The sequence below is a fragment of the Piliocolobus tephrosceles genome, chromosome 19 (assembly GCF_002776525.5).
Source record: "Piliocolobus tephrosceles isolate RC106 chromosome 19, ASM277652v3, whole genome shotgun sequence".
In the NCBI taxonomy this organism is placed as follows: domain Eukaryota; kingdom Metazoa; phylum Chordata; class Mammalia; order Primates; family Cercopithecidae; genus Piliocolobus; species Piliocolobus tephrosceles.
This window is the reverse complement of record NC_045452.1, coordinates 61068435-61092582: the sequence shown is the minus strand read 5'-3', so window position 1 is coordinate 61092582 and position 24148 is coordinate 61068435. Positions and strand designations below refer to the sequence as shown.

The window sequence follows — 24148 nt, the reverse complement described above, 5'->3', positions numbered from 1 at the left end:
TCTCTTTACAGGAGAATTGCTGTTCAGTACATGTCAAACTTTCCCCAAGTGATGGATCATATACAGTGACACACCTCTTAGTAAGAAACCTTTTCACTTAAATTAAGCATTTTTGATATCTTCCACACTGGCAGATTGTAAGACTTCAGAAAAATAATATATTAGCAATCTAAAATATAATATTAAAAATGAAAACCAATACTGATTGATTGCTTTCTAAGTGATAGACTGTCAAGCACTTCACATGTATTGTCTCACTGAATAATGCATGTTCATTTAACAGTACATTGAAGGGATGTTAATTATTCTATAAATAACTCAAAATGCAGATGCAAAATTTCTTTAATTCTGCCTTGTGGAAGTACACACACATTAGTGGCTAAGAGAAGTGTTTTATTTGTGTCCTTTTTTTTTTTTTTTCTGTTTCTTTCTCTCTCGCTCTCTTTTTTAAAGAATTGAAGTTAGTTTTATTCAAAAGTCTACTGAGGACTGAGACCTAGAACCTGAGAGCAGTTCTGTCAGATCATTCCAGCACAGGGCTTCAGCTCACTGCTTAGAGACGTGTGTTAGGGGTTCAGTACGTACAAAATCACATCACACTTGCTCAGAAGTTATATTAAAGCAGAATCACTTATAGGTTTGGCTATAAGAATAATTCTCATTATAGATTACAGAGGAATAATCACTAACCCCATCAGACATTATTTTATGTGTAGGAAAAGGCAAAAACAAGGGTCATTCATCTTTCAAGGAATATAGTGACTCAGGCAAAAGACATGGAGGGCCATGTGCTCAGGCCTATTTTGTCTTCAAAGTGTTTGCCTTTTTCTTAGAAACAATAATTAATAAAGGAAATATTTTTAGTAGCTAAACCTAAGCAAAACATTACTGGCCTTAGAAGAGTCAAATGGGTACAAATTTTGTTTTCACTAGTTTGAGGAGATCTGTGATTATATATGTTTTTAATTACTTACTGTATTTAATGGATAATGTAATAGACAACACTCTCTTGCAATCAAGAATAATATGTGAATTGGTTTTTAAAAGAAAGAAGGTTTTAGGCTCTATGACTGGTGTCAAAGGTCTAAATCAATATGTATTAGAATACTGTACTTATACTACATTAAATCTTCCTCAAGGATTAGTAAAGAAAGCATGTACGCATCAGTTACAACAGAAATACTCTTGGGAAAATAAAGTGATGTGAATACTTTGCTAGTTGATGTACCTGAAGTACATACCCGTGGCTTTTAGGAAATCAAGCATACAATCATCTGAATTAAATAGAAAGAGGTCAAATGAGGACAATTCAATTTTTACAGCTTATCTTTTTGTTTGTTTGCTTCAGAGCTCACTCACTCACACACACAGATGCAGCTATGTCCCTGCCCCATGGCTTATATTTTTTTCTCACAAAACTCATGCAAACTCTTACATACCCATACACCACTTTATAGATACGAGGTTTCACACTTATGACTTGACTTTGATGTCTTATGTCTTTTAAATATGTATAACAGAGATGATATCTTCCTTGCAATATTGTTGCAAAGATTAAATGAGGTAATAAATTGTAAAACAAAAATTGTTATTTTTATGTGTGCGATGATATCTTGTTACCACTGTTGGCAATGATGTGATAAAACTAGGAACAGTCAGTGTGGTATGCTTATTCGATGCCAAATATTATGATGAAGGTAGCTTTATATACCTCAGCCCATTTAATTTGAGTAGGCAATATTATCCCATTTTACAGCTAGAGAATATGGACTTAAATACAGGTATGTATGCCATTTGTTAAAAAAAGATTCACTTCTGAGAGCTCATAACAGAGTAGTTAAGAGCCTGAATGCTGTGGCCAGATCCTCTGGGTTCTAACCCTGGGCTCTGCCACTTCCTTGCAGCATGACTTGGGCCAGATGCCTATCTACTCTGTTGTCTTGGTTTCTTTATTTGTGAACTAGGAATAATATTCTTATATATAATTCATAAGGCTGTTACAACTATTAAAGGAGGAATGTTTATGAGGCACTCTAGAATTGTGTCTGGCACATAGTAAGTGCTATACAAGTGCTTGCTTAATGAAATAAATAGGCTTTAAATTACATTCGACTGGTAGGAAAATTTCAAAAGCAATTTTTAATTGTCTTTTTTAGGGGTTTTATTCTTCTTTTTAAAATCAACCCCAAACATTTGGAAGGAATTTCTGTGAGTTTGTTATAACCCACAGATCTAAAAAGGTTTGTGTTAAAGTTATTTGGAAGCAATATTAGATTCAGAAGAGGGCAAATGACCTGACATTCTCAGATTATAAACATCTTTTGTGTAAGTCATGTCCACAGAATCGACTTGCTAGTTATGTTCCATCTCACTGAGGTACCTCCAAGAGCTTGACTATCACTGGTTCCTGTTTGAGGAGCTAGGCCCCTTTTGTAGTTAACCAGAATCCATATCAACCTAGAAAACATGTAGCTCCCAAACAATGAGAATACATGGACACGTGGGGGGAAACAACACACGCTGGGGCCTGTGGGGTGGAGGGAGGGAGAGCATTAGGCAGAATAGCTAATGGATGCTGGGTGATATGATTTGGCGATGTCCCCACCCAAATCTCATCTTGAATTGTAACTCCCACAATTTCCACGTGTCATGGGAGGAACCCACTGGGAAATGACTGAATTATGGGGGCGGGTCTTTCCTATGCTGTTCTCGAGATAGTGAATGAGTCTCACAGGCTCTGATGGTTTGATAAGGGGAAACCCGTTTTGCTTGGCTCTCATTCTTTCTTTGCCTGCCGCCATCCACGTAAGACGTGACTTGTTCCTCTTTGCCTTCCCCCAGCCACTTCGAACTGTGAGTTCTCCATTACACCTCTTTCCTTTGTAAATTGCCCAGTCTAGTGTATGTCTTTATCAGCAGCATGAAAATGGACTAATACACTGGGCTTAATACCAACATGATGGGTTGACAGGTGTACCAAACCGCCATTGCACATGTACCTATGTAAGAAACCTGCACATTCTGCACATACCTGGAACTTAAAGTAAGTTAAAGGAAAAAAAAAAAGAAAAACATGTAGCTCCTTTCCTGATCCTATCTTCCACCCCAGATGGAAACTAACAAAGACCTTCTCACCTATCTACATTACTGCCACTTCTGTTGATTGCGTTTGATACCTTTCCTCCCTCACAGAAGCACTGAGGGGCAAATAAACGTAAGGAAGAAAACACAATTATCTTTACACTGATATTTAGATTCCTTACAGGGACTCAGTGTTTATAAGTGATGTAAGTATTATTCTAATGTAAAACATTCTTTTCATTCTGATCTTAGAGTCAGAGCAAGTGGTATTTTGGTTTAAAGTGATGAGATTAACCCTAGACCATCTCACTAAGGGTTATCTTTCTATTGAGAAATACCTTTTAAAGAGATTTCATGCGCATCCTTTGTAACTCTTCCCAGTACTTAAAACTTCACTACCAGGAAACTGGTGGCAGAATTATAATGCTGCCTCCGGTCCACTCTGCTACCCTTTTGCGATTTGGCAGTTTCTTGAAGCACTTAAGCGGCTTGGTGCCTTCAGTCTGACACTTCAGATGTGGCCATCAGCTAATGATTCTTGGCTTAATGTTGCAGATGCAACTGTGAGCCTATAAATGAATAACAAAGGACCTTTTTTTTCTAATTTGGGGTTCAGTTGCATCATTAAACATAAGTATATTGTGTTGATAAAATGGGATTGAAAAATAAAAACATTCAGGAGATTTTTATAGCAAATGTGTACTTAGGGGAGGTTCAAAGAATACTTGTGGAATTGAATTAAAAAGAAAACTACTTCAAGAAAAAAAACTTATGATGCAGTTGTCTGAAGGGTCAAATCAAGGCAACATGGTTAGGCATTGCAAAACCCAGAAGTGTCCTAAATCTAGAGGTGGGCACAGGATTTGTTGTACTCTTTTGAATAACTCTTTTCTAAGAGCTGACAATGCAAATATATGCATCTGTTATGAAAAATTGGCACATTTCCCAGTGAACTGTTTTCTGTATTTATCCAATATGTATTTACTATACATTACTTATGAGCAGACAGAGGAATAACTACTTGGGATATAAAACTCTTGTCAAACTGATAGTGTGGTATTTGCACTGTTTTTCTAAACACTTTGGGTTCAAATCTACAGCTATTACGTCTTGTGGTTTTGATTAGGTGCATGCATTATGAGTAATGTTTTATAAATATCATTGTGAAGAAGTACAGGCTTTTATTGATTGGACACACAGTCTAAGTTACATAAGGCATTCTGTAATCTCCTCAAAGAACCCCAGGAACTCCCTAAATTGATCTGTTATTTGTTTTCTTGAGACTAAAATACAGCAAATAAATGAACTATGTAACAGAGGTTATACTGAAAAAGAAACTTCCTGGAAGGTTTTTCACTATATGGAAATGATGTTATAGTAGCAAACATAGGACTGAACTGGAATTTTGAAGTCTGCAAAGTTTTTATGTTTTTCATATAGAAATTTTCACAAAACATACTTTGGGTCAATATTGGTTCAGGTAGAATCTTAATATGGAGTTTGGAACAGTTGAAAACTGAGTGAGAAAACAGAGGGATATTTTCTTGAATTTTAAAGGTCAAAATCCATGCATAAATCTATGATAGTACTATGTAGCTTTGAATAAGTGCCTTTGTTTTGAACAAAACAAAACAAAATAAAATAGTCATGGGGAGTTATTGTTTTAGTGAAAGATGCTTTGCTAGAGGTAAAATGTGTTCAGTTGAAAAACATTTACTTTTTTTTATGGTGGTGAATTTATTTAAATATTTATTTTTCTTCTTTTTTTTGGTAAAAAAAGGCTTTATTGAAGTATATACTTGATATACAGAAAAGTGCACACATTGAGTGTATATGCATCTTGTTGTATTTGTATGCGTGCATATACCCATGATACCATCATCACAACCAAGATACTAAACGTTTTTATAATCTCCAAAAATTTCTTTGTTTTCGTGTGTGTGTGTGTGTGTGTGTGTGTGTGTGTGTTGTAACAATACTTAACATTAAATCTACCCTCTTAACATATAATAAAGTGCACAATATTGTTAATTATGGGTACTAAACTGTACAGTAGATCTCTAGAACTCATTCATTTTGCATAACAGAAATTTTATAGCTGAAGAACAATTCTCCATTTCCCCCTCCCCTCAGCTTCTGGCTACCACCATTTTATTCTCTGCTTCTATGAGTTTGACTGTTTTCGATATCTCATGTAAGTGGAATCATGCAGTATTTGTCCTTTATGGCTGATTTATTTTACTTAGCATAATGTCCTTTAGGTTTATCCATATTGTTGCAAATGGCAGAATTTCCTTCTTTTTCAAGGGTGAATAATAAGGCAACATTTACTATTTAAGTATTGTAATTTCCCTTGTGTAAATTGTTTCAATTTTTATAATGATAGGGACAGCCAAATCATATTTAATTTTATGTTACTCTGTTGGCATATTGGTTCCAGATAAATGGCTCAGAATTAGCCTCGTCTTGTTCTTTGAAAAACTTCATTCAAATAGATAAAATGTCCCAGAAATACACTCTGATTACTGAAGCTTTTGAAATAAACAAACCCACTTTAAGACAATATTGGGTTTCACACATATTTATTTTAAGACAATATTGGGTTTCAGACACATTCACCACAAAGAATTCTGTGACACGTAAAAGAGAAAAATATTGGCAAACTATATGGTACATTGATTTTCTAATTTTTAGTATATTGAAGCATTGCCTTCTCATCATTCTTCCATCATAGACAATTGAGTCCAAACTCTACTCACGATTTTCTTCGTGAATACAATTCCATTAAGTTGAATAGCTTAGATTCAGTAGTCATTTGTATTCATTCTTTAGCCTATATGCTAAAAATGTAGAAGTTGTATTATATGTGTGGTGATTGTTACTCTAATCGCCTTAATTCTGTATTAGTACTCAACACATATTTTTTCATTTTTAAAGGAAACTAAACTTAAAATAAGACAAAGAAATGCACTTTTCTTTCTCAAAGTACAAACCCAGCGGTTGACAAATGATTAATATATGTCTAGTGAGCACAATTAATTGGGCTATAAAATAGAAGTTACACAAAGCACGCTTTATTTAGATTATGTTATATATAATTTAATTATATAATAAAGAATATAATGAGGATAATGTTAAAAAGAATCTATAACTTAAAGACTCCACACTTTCTCTTAATGCTATACAACCTAATTGAAATTAACAATATATTGAAATTGTTGGCTGACTTGCTTTTCAAAAGAATAACATTTGGGCATCAATCACGCAGGCTGGAGGAATGGACACAGGGCAAATAAAGCCAGACAGACACAGACATATGATATCCACTGTTTTGAAATCACTGCCATATTCAAATTATCATATGGCCAACTTCTACTGCTCATAGTTAGAATTATTAGAAAGAAAACTGGTTCAACTCAGGGAAGTCTCCTGGTGGGACACATATGTCAGCAAGTAACTGGAAAAGTTTCATCTGGCTGTGAAGATCTATAGCCAGAACTCTTGACAAATTATGATGGCAACTTATTTGCTGCTTTATCTGTGTCCCATGTTTAAACACTTCATAATAGTCTCATTGATCTTTTCACAAAATCCCAGCCTTCTACATCCTCTTTTACACATTTGTTTTATTTAATCAGGGACCCACTTTGCCACAAATGTGGTTTGCTTGTGCTGCCTTTGTCTCCCTCATGTAAGGTTTTATAAAATAATGCAAGTTATTCATGGGTTATAACTAGAAAAAAATATGGCATTCAAATCCCAGCTCTTGAGAAAGATAAAAACAAAACACTTAAAAACAAACTTGAGTTTTTAGGAAAGTTCGAAATTTCTGCAATTTTCCAATGATTCCATTGAAGCTTTTTAGCATTGCATTATGAAAGATCCATCAAGTTTTGACAGCTTTGTTTGTTTAAGCAAGGTAAAATGTAAAACATAACAATTTTGTTCAGCTTTCAGGAAGCAAGATTCTCCCTGGACAGTACAAGAAAAGCATTAACAAGGACCACTTTCTAATAATCTTAGAAGACATACTTACTTCTGAATATTTACTCAAATGTTCAACAATGGGTTTTTTTGAAGTTGGTAGAATTTTTAGTGTGGCAAATATTTAAAGGGTCCAGATTCCCTATGTATGTTATATGTAATACTACCATTTTCCATATTTACTCTGTACTGGGGCAAGTGTATGGTAGTAAGGATACAAAGATGGGTAGAAACACAGTATTATATGTCTTTGTTCAAATATTTAATGTTGGTATTAAATATTAATAAAGTGTTAAATATCAGAGGTTTTGGCTAATAGCTGAGAAAAAAGTCGAATATTGCTTTCAGTTGCCCCCATTTTTTTAAGGATAAGTACACATAGTTTGTCGTAATCAGTGCTATGGTCTGAGTAGACAGCAAGGCAAGAAAAGAAATGATCAGTGCATGGGAGATAAAGGAGTATTTTAAGGTAAAATCTGAAGCTTGGGTTTTGATGAAGCAGTGATAAAAAGGGATATTTTCTTCCTTTGACTTTTAGGGGAAATAACATAAAGTATAAATTTTGCATAAATATGATTTTCTCTTATTGAAAATGCCATCCTCTCTATAACAAAAAGAGAGGAAAAGTTTGTCTCAAATAGTTGAAGTTCACTACAACTCTTGCTGGAGGGCAATATTTTTATTTATTATTTTTTTTGGAGATGGAGTCACTCTCTGTTGCCCAGGCTGGAGTGCAGTGGCCGGATCTCAGCTCACTGCAAGCTCCGCCTCCCAGGTTTACGCCATTCTCCTGCCTCAGCCTCCCGAGTAGCTGGGACTACAGGCGCTGCCACCTTGCCTGGCTAGTTTTTTGTATTTTTTAGTAGAGATGGGGTTTCACTGTGTTAGCCAGGATGGTCTCGATCTCCTGACCTCGTGATCCGCCTGTCTCGGCCTCCCAAAGTGCTGGGATTACAGGCTTGAGCCACCGCGCCCGGCAATATTTTTATTTTTAAGGGCCCCACTGTTGTCATTCTCTCAAGCTGAAGTTTAGTCTTTAGCACTACAGTTTTGCGATGAATAAATCATCCACTTTCTTAGTGTGTGTCGGAAAGTTTTAAAGCTCAGGTAATAATAAGAGGTTATTTTTCTTATTTCTTTTGAACTGTTGATAGTAGCCAAAGACAGTGACACTTTGGTGAAGCAGATTTGCCAAGGGAGACTTTGCAGACTCCATAGACCTTGTGTACTGCAGAGTATTCTCTTCTGCAAAATCATTCTACAGGGCTTCTTAGGGATTTCCTGTTTCTTTTTCAGAGAAGACTGCAAATCAACTCAGTTCACTTAACAAATATTGAGTGCCTACTATGTGCAGGACATTGTTCTATGTGCGTCTTTAATATTCTGTTTTTAAGTGAAAGTGATGTCTTTTAATCTGACAAGCCCATTTAACTGTGTATTTGAAGTTTATGCATGTTGCATCCCCTCTGTTTTGACATGTAAAGACTTAAAGGACACTGACATGAACGAGGATTGGTGGATGGGCATTTGAAGGCTGATGGCGTGAGTGTTTGGGTATTCAGCCGGTGGCATTTTGATCTTCCCAGACAACAATACTAAATGACATGGTGATTTCTGCTTCCTTGCTCTCGTTTGTCATCACAATCATTCTTCCTTTGATACGTAATTCTCTTCTGTCTTTTACTTTTAAGTTCTACTGACAATCTGCATGTCAGGCCTTTCTTTTGTCCTTAGATTATTGCAAGAGCCTCTGACTTCCTGTCTGAATGGTAATCTAGATTAGTATTTCCAATGCATTCCTATGAGTCTGCCCCCTGCCAGCTGAAAAATGGTAAAGAATAATCTTAAAGCACTCCATATTGCTATTAATGTATATAGAATTATAAAATAACTGGAATCTTCCAGCAGATAGTTGGACATGTGAGTGAATGGAGGCCCAAGAAGCTTAAGTGATTAAGTTCAGGTTTATTAATTATTAGGAAGAAATATTGGAACGAAAACAGAGTTCTATTAAATTTCAGGTCTGTGTACTCTCTCTTCTTACAAAATATCTTGCATTAAATTTAGTGTTTTCTTCCACCATGTAAGAGCTCCCAAGAGCAGGGATTATGAAAAGACCGCCAGAAGAAACAGAAGAGAATTCATGAACATGGTCACCATGCTGAAATATATGGTGAAAATACAAATGTAAAAGAAAATAGTTCAATTATGCTGGTGTATCTGTTGTTTAAACTTAATTGCATATAAAATATGGCTGGAGTGGTATTGTTGTTGTTCAGTAAATGGATAAATAAATGAGTAAAGAAATAGTACATAGAACATGATATTTAGCATAAAATTTTAGTGTAAAATCTTGTTGGAAGTTCTAGTAACTATCTCAAGGATTAGAAACTATCTGGATCATAAACATACCAGTAACTACTACTGTGGGAATCTGATTGACTTTTAAAAACTTTTTGTTTTAAAATTTTATGCATTATTTGTTTAATTTTTCCAATGACTTGCCCACATAGGTAACTTGATTAATAATGCACTCTTTATTGACTTATTTTCATTTTGTGTCTCATGTTTTCACTCTTACCAGTGTTCATTGGGGTCACTTCTCAAATAAACTGTGTTCACTCAAATCTGTGTTTTAGTTTCTTCTCTGGGAGAACCCAAAATAAGACAATTTTTTTTTTCTAGGATACAATTTTATCTCTAGTTGTCTGCACTGCTCATTCAAAAGGAGGTCTAATGTTCGTCTCTAGGAATTTCCCAAGTGTACAGCGCTACCATTTTGGTCAGATATCCCCGTAACTGCTTCCACTTCTCTTCTGTCTTTCTATCTTAGTTCTTGCCAAAATTAGGGATAATCTCAGCCTACTTTGATGAAATTTTTAAGACAGTGAGTTTTAGAGGTTGAAGGAGTATTATTTTGTTTTCTTTATTGTGTACCCAAGACAATGGTAAGTAAGAGACAAATATTACAGATCATTAATTTTCCGCTTTTTTTTTTTTTTTTTTTTTTTGAGATGGAGTCTTGCTCTGTTGCCCAGGCTGGAGTACAGTGGTGTGATCTCGGCTTACTGCAACCTCTGCCGCCCAGGTTCAAGCAATTCTCCTGTCTCAGCCTCCTGAGTAGCTGGGACTACAGGCATGTGGCACCACACCTGGGTAATTTTTGTATTTTTAGTAGAGACAGGGTTTTACCATACTGGTCAGGCTGGTCTCGAACTCCTGGCCTCAGGTGATCCACCTGTCTCAGCCTCCCAAAGTGCTGGGATTAAAGGCCTGAGCCACCGTGCGCGTCCATTTTCTGCTTCTTCTGGTAAGACTGTTAAGACTACTTACGAGCATTGGATCTTCATTTAGTTGGCTTTTGGGGATGGATATGAAGGGATTTGTGAAAAACATACATTCAGGATTTTTGGGCACAAGCTGGTTGGTTACTACTTCAAAGATTGGAGGTATCAGTGTTGAGAGTGGCAGAGTCATGTAGAAGAGAGCAAAGGAAACCACATGTAGGGAATGTTAATAGTTGGTTCAACAGGAGATTGTATAGCAAAGACAAGGAATTAACTTAGGTGCCCATCAGTGGTGGAATGGATAAAGAAAATGTATATATATACCATGGAATACTACACAGCCATTAAAAAGAATGAAATCATGTCCTTCACAGCAACATGGATGAAGCTGGAGGCCATAATCCTAAGTGAGTTAATGCAGGAACAGAAAACTAAATACCACACATTCTCACTTATAGGTGATAGCTAAATATTGAGCACACGTGCACGTAAGCATGGGAACAACAGACACTATGGACTACTACACAGAAAGGAGATGATATAGTTTGGATATTTGTCCCTGCCCAAATCTCATGTTGAATTGTAATTCCCAGTGCTGGAAGTGGAGCCTGGTGGAGGGATTTGGGCATCCCGGTGGAGCCCTCATGGCTTGGTGCTGTCCTTGCCATAGTGAGTAAGCTCTCACAAGATCTGGCATTTTGAAGCGTGTGGTACCTTCACCTGTACTCTGTCTTGTTCCTGCTCTTGCCATATGACGTGCTTACTCCTGCTTCATCTTCCGCCATGAATAAAAGCTTCCTGATGTCTCTTCGGAAGGCAAACAGAGGCTAATTTCATGCCTGCTATGCATCCTATAGAACTATGTGCCAATTACCACTTTTCTTCATAAATTGCCAAGTCTGTGGTATTTCTTTATAGCAGTGCAAAAATGGCCTAATACAGAAAATTGGTACAGAGAGTGGGATGTTGCTGTAAAGATACCTGAAAATATGGAAACAACTTTGGAATGGGTAATAGGCAGATGCTGGAAGAGTTCGGAAGGCTTAGAAGACAGGAATATGAGGAGAAGGTTAAAACTTCTTAGAGACTGGTTAAATGGTTGTATACAAAATGCTGATAGTGACATGGACAATGAAGTCCAGTCTGATGAGATCTCAGATGGTGATATGGTTTGGCTCTGTGTCCCCACCCAAATCTTCCATTGAATTATGATCTGTAGTGTTGGAGGAGGGGTCTGATGGGAGGGGATTGGATCATAGGGGTGGATTTCCCCCTTGCTGTTCTTATGATAGTGAGTGAGTTCTCATGAGATCTGGTTGTTTAAAAGTGTATAGCACTTCCCCCTTTGCCATCTGTCTCTTCTGTCACTGTGTGAAGATGTGCTTGCTTCCTCTTTGCCTTCCACCATGATCATAGGTCTTCTGAGGCCTCCCCAGCCATGCTTCCTGTGTAGTTTGTGGGACTGTAAGTCAATTAGACCTCTTTCCTTCATAAATTAGCCAGTCTCAGGTAGTTCTTTATAGCAGTGCAAGAATGGACTAATACCAAGAAATGGTACCAGAGAAGTGAGTAATTGCTATAAAGATACCTGAAAATGGGGAGGTGACCTTGGAATTGAGTAATGGGCAGAGGGTGGAACAACTTAAGGGCTCAGAAGAAGACAGGAAGATGAGGGAAAGTTTGGAACTCCCTAGAGACTTGTTGAATGGTTGTGACCAAACTGAAGATAGTGATATGGACAGTGAAGTTCCAGCTGAAAAGGACTCAGATGGAGATAAGGAAGTTATTGGGAACTGGAGTAAAGGTCACTGTTGCTATGCTTTAGCAAGGAGACTGGTGGCATTGTGCCCCTGGTCTAAGTATCTGTGGAGCTTTGAACTTGAGAGAGATGATTTAGGGTATCTTGTGGAAGAAATTTCTAAGCAGCAAAGCATTCAGGATGTGGCCCAGCTGCTTCTAAAAGCATATGCTTATTTGCATAAACAAAGAAATGACCTGAAACTAGAACTTGTATTTAAAAGGGAAGCAGAGCATCAAAGTTTGGAAAATTTGCAGCCTGACTAGGTAGGAAAGAAAAACTCATTTTTTCTGGGAAGGAATCAAGGCTGCAGAAATTTGCCTAAGTAAAGAAGAGCCGATTATTATTGGCCAAGACAATGGGGAAAATGCCTCCAGGGCATTTAAGAGCCATTCATGACAGCCCATCCCGTAACAGGCCTGGGGGCCTAGAAGGGAAAAATAGTTTTGTGGGCCAGATCCAGGGCCTTGCTGCTCTGTGCAGCCCTGGGACATGGCACCCTGCATCCTAGCTGCTTCAGCTGTAGCCATGGCTAAAAGGGGCCAAGGTAAAGCTCAGACTATTGCTTTAGAGGATGCAAGCCCCAAGCCTTGGTGGCTTCCATGTGGTATTGGTCCTGTGGTTGTGAAGAAGGCAAGAGTTGAAGTTTGGAAGCCTCTGCCTAGATTTCAGAGGATGTATGAAAATGCCTTGATGTTCAGGCAGAAGAAAAAAAAAATGGTTTCATGGGCCAGCATCAGGTCCAAGTCCAGGCCCATGACCTTGCTACCCTACAAAGCCTCAGGACACTGCTACCTGCAGGGGTAGAGCCCTCATGGAGATCCTGTACTAGGGCAAATGCAGAGGGGAAATGTGAGGTTATAGTCCCCACATAGAGTTTTCACTGGGACACTGCCTAGTGGAGCTATGAAAAGAGGGACACCATTTTTCAGACCCCAGAATAGTAGATCCACTGACAGCTTGCACTGTGCACTTCAAAAAGCTGCAGGTACTCTACACCAGCCCATGAAAGCAGCCAAGGGATCTGTACCCTGCAGAGCCACAGAGGCAGAGCTGCCCAAGACCTGGGAAACTCACCACTTGCATCATGTGGCTTGGATGTGAGTCATGGAGGTCAAAGGGGATTATTTTGGAGCTTAAAGATTTAATGAGTGCCCTGGCAGGGTTTGGACTTGCATGGGGCCTGTGGCCCCATTGTTTTGACCATTTTATCCCATTTGGAACAGGAGCATTTCTTAATGTCTGTATCCCCATCGTATCTTGGAAGTAACTAACGTACTTTTGATTTTACAGGCTCACAGTTGGAAGGGACTTGCGTTGTCTCAGATGAGACTTTGCAATCGGACTTTTGAGTTAAAGCTGAAATGAGTTAAGACTTTGGGGGATTGTTGGAAAGGCATGGTGTGTTTTGAAATGTGAGAAGGCCATGAGATTTGGAAGGGGGTAGGGGTGGAGTGATATGGTTTGGCTCTGTGTCCCTACTCAAATCTCATGTTGAATTATGATCTTGTGTGTTGGAGGTGGGGCCTGGTGGGAGGTGACTGGATCATGGGGGTGGATTTCCTCCTTGTTGTTCTTGTGATAGTGAGGGAGTTTTCACGAGATCTGGTTTTTTAAAAGTGTGTAGTACTTCCGCCTTTGCTCTTTCTTCTTTCACCATGCGAAGACGTGCTTGCTTCCCCTTTGCCTTCCAGCCACTCTGGCTTCAGCCTTGGCTCAAAGAACCCCAGAGACGTGTCAGGCTGCTGCTTCAGAGGGCACAAGCCATAAGCCTTGGTGGCTTCCATATGGTGTTAAGCTTGTAAGCATGCAGATTGCAAGAGTGAGTGAGGCTTGGCAGTCTCCTCATAGATTTCAGAGGACGTATGAAAAGCCTAGGTTTTCAGGCAGAAGCTTGTTGCAGAGGCAGAGCCCTCACAGAGAATCTTTACTAGGACAATGTAGAGGGGAAATGGGGGATTGGAGGCCCCACACAGTGTCCCCACTGGGCCATTCCTAATGGAGGTGTGGGAAGGGGGCTGCCACCTTCCAGACCCCAGAATGATAGATCTACTCACAGCTTGCACCCTGCACCTAGAAAATTCACAGGCACTCAACAATCTGTGAGAGAAGCCGTGGAGCCTGAACACTGCAAAGCCAGAGGTGTATTGCTGCTTGAGGCCTTGGGAGCCTACCCCTTGCACCACTGTGCCCTGGACGTGGGACATGGAGTCCAAGGAGATTACTTTGGAGCTTTGTGATTTAATGGCTGCCCTGCTGGGTTTCAAACTTGCATACAAGCCCCTTTCTTTTGGCTGATTTCTCCCTTTTGGAACAGCAATGTTTATATAATGCCTGTACCCCCATTGTATCTTGGAAGTAATTAACTTGTTTTTTATTTTACAGGCTTACAGGTGGAAAGGACTTACCTTGTCTCAGATGAGACTTTCGACTTTGAACTTTTGGGTTAATACTTGAATGAGTTAAGACTTTGGAGGACTGTTGTGAAGGTATGATTATATTTTGCAGTGTGAGAAGGATATGATATTTGGAAGAGTCAAGGGTGGAATTATATAGTAGGGATATTTGTCTCTGCTCAGTTCTCATGTTGAATTTTAATCCCCAATGCTGGAGGTGTGGCCTAGTGGGAGGTGTTTGGGTCATGGGGGTGAATCCTTCATGGCTTGGTGCTGTCTTTGCAATAGTGAGTGAGTTCTCACAAAATCTGGTCATTTAGAAGTGTGGCACCTTCACCCCCACTCTCTCTTGCTCCTGCTTTTGCCATGTGACATGCTTACTCCTGCTTTGTCTTCTGCCATGAGTAAAAGCTTCCTGAGGTCTCCCCATAAGCTGAGCAAATGCTGGCACTAAGTTTCCTACACAGCCTGCAGAACTGTGATCCAGTTAAACCTATTTTCTTTATAAATTACCCAGTTTCAGGTGTTCCTTTATAGCAGCAGGAGAATGGCCTAATACGGGAGGGTGGGGGAAGTGTGGATTGAAAAATTGCCATTAAAAGTAATGGCAAAAACCCCAAATATTTTTGCACCAGCCTGCAGTCCTACACATGTGCTCCTTGTATTTAAAATAAAAACTGAAATTTATAAAGTGGGGAATCGCAGTTATGCCAAATACTCTCAGATTTCCTGGAAGAGTCAATGAATGGTCACACACCTTGCTTGTTTGATCTATTGCAACCTTCTAATACCCTCTATGACTTGATTATTATCTGCCTGTCCAATTCTAATTACACCACTTGCTAAGTACATGACTTAGAAAAAGCTACTGACCTATTTCATATGTTAGTGCTCTTACGTAAACAATAAAGATAAAAATGATTCTTTGTAGAGTTGTGAGAAATGATATAATCTGTGTTCAAGTTCTTAACCATGCTTGCTACATAGTAAGGTATCAAAAATGCTAGTTATTATCACTATTATTTTAAGCCATTTCTTTTAGCTAATGCTCAAAAAAGGATAAATGCAGATATTCTTGGATGTTACTTGAAATTGGTATTGTGTACTATGGAAAGACCTATGTAGAGAATGCAAAGTTAATATTACAAAAAGTTTAAATCTGTCTTTTAAGGATAGTGGGGAGGAAGTGAGGATGGTTAATGGGTCTGAAAACATAGAATGAATAAGATCTAATATTTGATAGCACAATAGGGAGACTATATTAAAAATCATTTATTTGTACATTTTAAAATAATTAAAAGTATAACCGGATTGTTTGTATACAAAGAAAGGATAAATGCTTAAGGTGATGAGTACCTCCATACCCTGATGTGATTAGTACACACTGTATGCCTGTATCAAAATATCTCATGTGCCACATAATTATATATAACTACTATACACCCACAAAATTTAAAAAAACTTTAAAAATTTCCTTTTACATCTTTTAAAATCTTTGTTTTTTTAAAAAAAAATAATTGTAGTGATGTATTAATTAATTTTTCTATAGTAACGAACAATCTCTGACTTACAAACAAGAGTTCATCTCTTATGCACATTACGCGTATGCGGTAGCCGTGGCCTGTCCTCCATGTGTCTCCTGCCATATCACACTGAGGAATCAGCCCCTGTGGGGACCTGCCTATTCTTGGTCAGAGGAAAAGCAATAGAGCAGGGAGAAGCTCATAACACTCTAAAAGCTTCTGCTTGGATATGGTGTATGTCACATTTACCCACATTCTATTGACCAAAACATGTCACAAGGCTGAGCCCCAACTACATGAGGCTAGGGACTCTTCTCTCTCTCTATTGGAAAGACTGGCAGGTCATGTGGAAATAGATGGCATTGAATGATCCTTTTTCAAGGAAGGATGATAGTGAATAATTAGAAACAATTACATGATATGAAGCAAATGGACTTCAAAGGTACTTTTTGGTTTGGCCCAAATTTTCTATTTTCCCTGAAGAACCAGTTTTGAAATTGTTTAGTTGGCTCAGACAATTACTCATTTGAAGTTTCATGGAGAATTTAAGAGAAAACTGGGGGTTGCTGGTCATCTAGGGCATCAATCTGCATCAGTTTAATTAAATTAATATGAAAAATTGTAGCCTAAGTCAAGGAAAGTAAGGAGGTAAAAAGACACCTATAAAGTGACTGAAAGCTGCAAGCACATGTCAGATTATTTGTTTTGAAGTCATTTCAAATTGCAGTGCCACCTTCATATATTAAGCATAGTCTATTTGAACCACTATATTTAATTGCTATCCATCATTTACACCAAGTAATATGTGGTAAAGCTGAATTCCTCCTTTTTCTTTTGGCCTTTTTAATTTTGAGAGATGAAAATAATTTAATCTCTCAAAATAAATTTACACCTTTTATTCTTTAAACCTTTCAGTTCTTCTTAGCATAGAAAACACTGGTTTCCTCTTCAGTTTCAGTTGCCTCATTTCACTGCATTTGTTATAGGCTGAATGTTTGGGTCCCTACAAAATATATATGTTGAGGTCCTAACCTTTAACTATATTTGGAGATGGGGCCTCTAAGGAAATAATTAGTGTTAAATAAGGTCATAAGGGTAAGGCCCTGATCTGATAGGAATCATGTCTTTATAAGATAAGATGGCTGGGCGTGGTGGCTCATACTTGTAATCCCAGCACTTTGGGAGGCTGAGGCGGGAGGATCTCTTGAGCCCAAGAGTTCAAGACCAGCCTGGGCAAGATAGCGAGACCCTCTTCTCTCTATATATACATGACGAGACACCAGAGGGCTTGCTTTCTCTTTCTCTTTGCATTAGAATGAAGAATTATAGAGAACTGTTTGGATCTGTCCATTTTGAAATACTGACATCTCCACTATAGACCCCTAGTTGAATATTAAGTGATTGGCTAGAGATACAGTTTGGAAGTTGTCAGCATAAAAGAGGTTGTTAATACCATGGCCTTGGATGACATTGGTTAGATCTGACTACTTAGGGAAAAATTCTGAACCCAGAGACACTCTGAAATGTAAAAGTCAGCCACAGGAGGAAGTTCCGTAAATGAGACCAAGAAGCAGCAGCCAGGGTAGTAAAGGGAAAATAAGTGTGTAATTCTTGATGTTAAGTGACAATCAACAGAGCTCTCATCCTGGTTTCAGTACCCAAGACATATGTGTCGTAATTTGAACTTTACTGCCCTCATACTCCTGATTATGTATTTTCTGATTCCAACTCTAGTCTACCTTATCCAGCAAACAGTTTCCTTCCAGACTGAGAAAAGGTAACATGGGACTTGTTCTTCTTTCCCCACTAGAGTGAAGTAGACCAGTTCACCTTAGCTCAAAGGACTTCAGATTCTGGATTGTATGTTCATAAATCATCTATATATTTCTTCACTTTGATCCTCAGTGATATCAACTAGAAGTTTCTTAATGTATATTTTATATAGCTTAGTTGAGTGAGGAAATATGTAGATTTCAGAATGGCAGTATTAATAACCACAGTGATAATTAGAAATGTTTAGAAGTTGTATGATAAGTCTGTGTTTTTCCTACCACCTCATAGTGGAGAACATAAAAACATCCCTTCATGAGTGGAAAAGGATAGGAGAATGTATGGTATTGGAGGAAAGAGAACCAAGTCATTCCCCTAAAGGAATCTGTGTTCCTAAAACATCACTGCCAGAGTGTTATTATCTGAATATTTGTGTCCTCTCCACCCTAAATTCGTATGTTGAAAAAGTAACTCCTAACATGATGTTACTTAGAGGTGAGGCCTTTGGGAGTCAATTAGGTTTAGGTGAGGTCATGAGGGTGAAGCCCCCAGCCAACACCCCATGAAATTAATGCTATTATAAGAAGCGATATCAGATCACTTGCTTCTGTCAAGATCACTGTATTATTTTCCTGGGACTGCTGTAACAAATTATCACAAACTTTGTGGTGTTAAATAGCAGAAACTTATTCACTCACGTTTCTGCAGGCTAGAATCTGAAATCATGGTGTCACCTGGGTCGTACTTTCTTCAAAGGGTCCAGGAAAGATTTCCTCCCTTGAATCTTTCAGCTTCTGGCAGCTATACGCTTTCCTTGGCCTGTGGCTGCATCACTCCAGTATCTGCCTGCGTGGCCACATTGCCTCCTCTTCTGTCTCATATTTTCTTGTCTTTCTCATATAAGAATGTTTTTCTTTTGATTTAGGACACACCTGGATAATCCAGAATGATTTCATCTTGAGATTCTTGATTTAATTACATCTGCAACTGAGAAAAGTTTTCAAATAAAATAACATTCACAGGCTCCAGGCATTTGATGTGAATATCTTTGAGGGGCCATTTTTTTTTGGTCTGCTACATTTCCTCTTTGAGATTTGAGCATCTTGAAATTAATCTATAGGAAGATTTTAAGGAGAAAAATAGGCATTAGGGAGTCTAATTTTTCCATTCCCCCAGCCACAAGTTTCTAGTTACTTTTGAGTAGTTAGATTGGTCGACTTTTCCAAGAAATCCTCCATGCCCATTATTTCACTCTTATTCGTTTATTCTTTTGTCATGGGAATGCTTTTCTAAACTCAATTCAACATTCAGTTAACTCATACAGAGAAACTCCTAGATATTGTGTATTGTTCTAAACTCCGATGAACATTATCTTAGTCTTCACAATAAACAGAGACTCTTAGAGGTTAGTTGCTCAAGTTCCTTTGGAGCCCAATCTCTTGATTCCAACTTTAATGCTTTCTCCACTCGTCTTAAGAGATAAGCGTGAAAGGGCAAGGTTTGGGAAGGAGGAAGGCAGGCACATACTAAGCTGGTAATGGCTGTTGCCTAAATGCCTAATGAAAGATTTCGTAGGAATGATCTCATAGTTATATGAAAGCAAGAGTGGGTCATGGCCAGCACTGGAGTATCTAAGAGCACTTAAAGGAGGGATAACCCACTTACTTCACTAACGTCCTTGGGTTTGGCCTATGTCAGGATACAGGTGGGTCTGATTGCTTAGCTGTAGCAACTGGCTGACACCAGCTGGGGATAAGGGGGTGGGGACTGGCTCACTACAAAGAGATTCCCCAGCTGGAGCTGCTCTCAAGGGGAGGCGGTGTGGGGGCTTAGCTGCTGTGAACAACTGTGTGGCCAGTTGGTTGTGGTATGAGCCAGATTGAGAGAGACGTTATTTACGGGAGCCAGTTCCAGCTGGTAGACATACAGGATGAGGCCACCCTGCAGAGTTGGTAGCAGGCAGGGGTGGGAAAAGCATGGGCCAGAGACCAGTGCTGAGCTTGAGTAACAAAAAGGATGTCGCGAACCCAATCAGGAATGAAGGGCAACTAAGTGACACATATGTGGAGTTGTTGGCTGTGCATCTGGGTCCACTCTTGTCGGTAAAGAGGAGCCTGGCTGGGGCAGGTACAGTGCCTCATACTGCTCTGAGTTTGTCCCCTGGATTATCTTTGGCAAAAATGCTTTAACTTGTTTTCTCCCCTTAACTAATTACATTGGCAGGAGAGTCATAAGCAGTTTTTACAGCAGTATTTACCCTTTATCCTGTATATGACCTTCATATTTTTGATCTACAAAATATAAATTTTTTACACTTCACCTCTCTCATCCAGAAAATGATGAGAAATCAGAAAATGTGAGGATCAGTAAAACAGTATACACATGGCTTTCCTGGAAAGAATTGCTATGGAATATAAACACGTCTTGGAAAGGAGATGAAATGGCACAGTATATCTGATTTTCAAAGCGTGCAAAACTAGTGATTAGTTATGGTAAAAGACAAGGCAAGAGACAGTCCCCCTATGAGAATAACTTTGGTTGTTACACTGTTTTTACAACGTATTTGTTTACTATGTTGAAATTATTGGCCAGAGATTCTGCCATGAGTGTTTTTTATTTCCTGCATTTCCAACTAAAACTCCTCATTTCTTTTTCTTTTTAAAATTTTTTTTTGCTGCAAGGACAAAAAATGCTACCCATTTCTTTTTTAATTAACTTTAATTAACTTAGTTGCTAATGAGGAGATTCAAGACCTAAATGTTTAGAATCTATTTTGGAAATCCTTCTAACCATGACAATAAAGACGTGGTCTCGCTTGTTTGCCTACACACTACTGGTATCCTATTCTTTCTTTGATTTTGAATGTTATATCCTGGTATAGATAGACCCGTGGACATAACAGTGGTGGAGAAAAGGTAGGACAAGATGCAAGTCATGAACTTTGACCTAGAAGACATAGAAATGCAGATGAAATAAAAATTCTAAACTGATTTATTTAGGATCATATGCATAAGAAAACATAAAAATTGAGTGTAATGAAATTTCTGCCTGATTCATGAGTGAATCCAAGGATGTTCTCAAGTGGGAGCATTTTGCTTCTTTGCTTTCCTGCCTGACTGAAAAGCAGAAGTTCTGAAGATGGGAAGTCTATGGATGGCACTTTTCTAGAACTGGCAGGGTGTGCCTGACATGGTGGGAAGGAGGATAAAGAGTACGGCCAAATCCACTGAATCACTCCTTACCTCATTCTTTGATGATATCATGAAGCACTTTGCCAGTCTTTAGAAGTCCTGTTTGATTGAGTATCATCCTCTTAGAAAAGTCCATGCAAAACTGTAATGCTATGGGAGTTTATTTGGCTAATCCATAGAGGATGGTGGAGTTGCATTGTTTTATCAGAGATATGCCTTCTGCACTCCCATCACTCATTGACTCAGAGAATTTCACAGTATTAAATAGAATATTTTACAAGCCAGAACTATGTGCATTTACATTACTTAATTAATGTTGAGTAGTCACAAGAGCTGTGACTATATCTTGGGACTTACACCTGCTTGACCTAGCCTGCAAGCCAAAGTGATACCTTCCAGAACCAAAAGAACAAAATAATTTATGTTTCAATAGTTACAGAAAAAAATGATTCTCAGTTTTTAAGTAACTGTGTTGTTCTTGATTCTGCTAATCAGGTTCAGAAGTACTGAGTTTTAGATTCAAAACACCTAGCAACACATTTTAAAAAACCAAAGATTTAAAAGTAGACTTTTATGTTTCTTCTCAAAATTTATCGAATAAAATGCCAAAATATCAGACAGCTTGTGTCACTCCTGGTCACTTGGCTAGCTTAACCTTCTATATTAAACACATTAAACAATTTTAGTGGTATAAAGCATATGCATACATTGTCATATTTTGCTCTATGATTATTAAGAAAAATAGAATGATAGAGGAAAATACTTGATGTGGTAGAGTCCTTATGAAAATATTTCTTTTTCTTTGAAAGCCCCTCTGGCAGTCATCTTATTTTTATAGAAATGGCAGGTATCCATATTTTACAATAATTTTCTCAGAGACGGAAATAAATAAATGTCTCTCTACTTCCTTGTTCTGTTTCAATACATATTTTTATAGCATTCTTAATTTTCAATATATGATATAATTTTTTTTTTACTTTTAGTTATTTTTGTTGCGTTAATTGGCATATTAGTTGGCTAGGGCTCCCGTAACAAAATACCCCCAGACTGGATGGCTTTAACAACAGAAATTTATTTTCTCACAGATCTAGGAGCTAGAAGGCTGCGATCAAAGTATAGGCCGGGTTGATTTGATTCTGAGGCTTTCACTCTTTGACTCGAATGTGGCTGCCTTCTCCCTTCATCTTCCATGGTCTTTCCTCAGTCTCAGTGTGTATGTGTCTGTGTCCAGATTTCCTGTTCTTATAAGGACACGAGTCATATTGGACTAGGGCCTACCCTACAGACCTCATTTTAACTTTAATACCTCTTTAAATACCTTATCTCCAAATGCTATTACATTCTGACATACTGGGGATTGGGACTTCAACATATAAATTTTGGATGAAACAATTCAGCCCCTAACAATTGGTTTATTTCCAGCCACTGTAATATAGGTTTGGTGAGGTAAAGGATTTATGTCTATTTTGTTCAGTTTTATATACTAAGCATCTATATCAGTTCCTAGAACATAACAGACATGAAATTAATATTTGCTGAATGAATACATAAATGAATCGGTCAATGGATAAAACCAGTAAGTTGAGTGACAAATATGTAAACCTCAGAGCTCTCTACATATAACAGATGCCCCATTTGCTACTAAAGATCATTTGAACTTGAATTAGTAAGATTTGAACAGTCTTAGTTCTGCTTATTCTGGCATATGGGCATATCAGTAACATTTGTGGGTAACGTCTGTAATTAGAAATAAGTACCAAATAAAATGCATTAATAGTTTCAAAATGAAGAATAAAAAGCACATCAACTATAGAGGAGAAACAGAACAGTAGGGGTTCTTGCAAGCCAATAGAACTTTAAGGACAAAGATTTGTAATTAAAAATGAAGTAAATTTAATCTTTGCTGCTAATCACTCCTGCACTGTTAGCCTGTTTTCATCAAACTAATTGATGGCATATGGAACAGATGCATGGTGAGATTACAGCTCCACTTTATGGCAAGGTTATAACAAATGGGACTTTCCCTCTATTATGTGCATTAACATTCAGAAAATGCACTCCTTTGCTTTCTTCACATGCCAACATTGGTTCTTTTGTGCAAAGCTGATTAAAAGGAATCAAAGGATGTTTAATAGAAATGGAATTCATTTGATTCTCCTAAGTTGTTTCTGGAATGCTGACTGTGTGCACTGTAATGTGGAGGACACACATTCTTAACTTCAACTCCACGTGAAAGTTTGTAGACAAAGGTTAAACACAATCTTTACTTTTTTTTTGACATATTTCAAAATTCATTTTTGAAGTATGTGATAGTTAAAACAAAATTTTATTAAATTTGCCTCTTCTGTTTTTAGAAAGACGACTTAAGAAAGAAGCAAGTAATATCTTTAAAATTATCTGTCCAGGCTGGGCACAGTGGCTCATGTCTGTGATCCCAGTGCTTTGGGAGGCTGAGGTGGGAGGATTGCTGAAAGCCAGGAGTTTGAAACCAGCCTGGACAACATAGTGAGACCCCCATCGCTATGCAAAAAAAAAAAAAATTAGCTGAGTGTGGTGGCACATGCCTCTCATTCTAGCTACTTGGGAGGCTGGGGTGGAAGGATCACTTGAGGCCAGGAATTTGAGGCTGCAGTGAGCCATGATGGTGCCACTGTACTCCAGCCTGTGTGACAGAGTAAGACCCTGTCTCTAAAAAGTGACAACAACAATAAATTAGAAATAACATGTCTTTTCATTAGTTTTTTTATAGCAATTATTAAACAAGATAGGCATGGATCTAAATAATTGTCTTCTCATTATAGATTTTGGAGTCATTGAAGGAAAGCGAAATACAAATTAATGATGATAATATTGTTCTGTAGTTACATAGAAGAATCACATGTGAATGACTTAAACTTTGGCATGATTCATATATGTTACTTTTAACATAGATAATGAGCATTTCACCTTGAAATGAGTGCTAGGAAACAGGAACTTAGGTAAAGTGTGATGCCTTTTAGTATTAACCACGTCTCTGTTCTTGTTAGCTTGCTTCTCAATTGTGTACCTCGATGTGACCCCCGAAGTGAGTTCAGTTTGCTGTAGACTGAATGCTTGTATCCCTTCTCAAGTTCATATG

At 38.1% G+C, this 24148-nt stretch overlaps 1 protein-coding gene across 2 annotated transcripts in view; it reads left to right on the top strand.

The window, feature by feature from the left end:
- The window catches only part of CHODL (chondrolectin), a 467165-nt gene that overhangs the window by 195882 nt on the left and 247135 nt on the right, over window positions 1–24148 (top strand). Inside the window, exon 1 of one of the 2 annotated variants that reach the window (XM_023227520.2) lies at window positions 14580–14639. The exons of the other annotated variant lie outside the window; for it this stretch is intronic. The gene's annotated coding sequence lies outside the window, so the exon portion shown is untranslated. Of the gene's footprint in view, window positions 1–14579; window positions 14640–24148 lie in introns of those variants that run through there. 2 annotated transcript variants of the gene reach the window in all.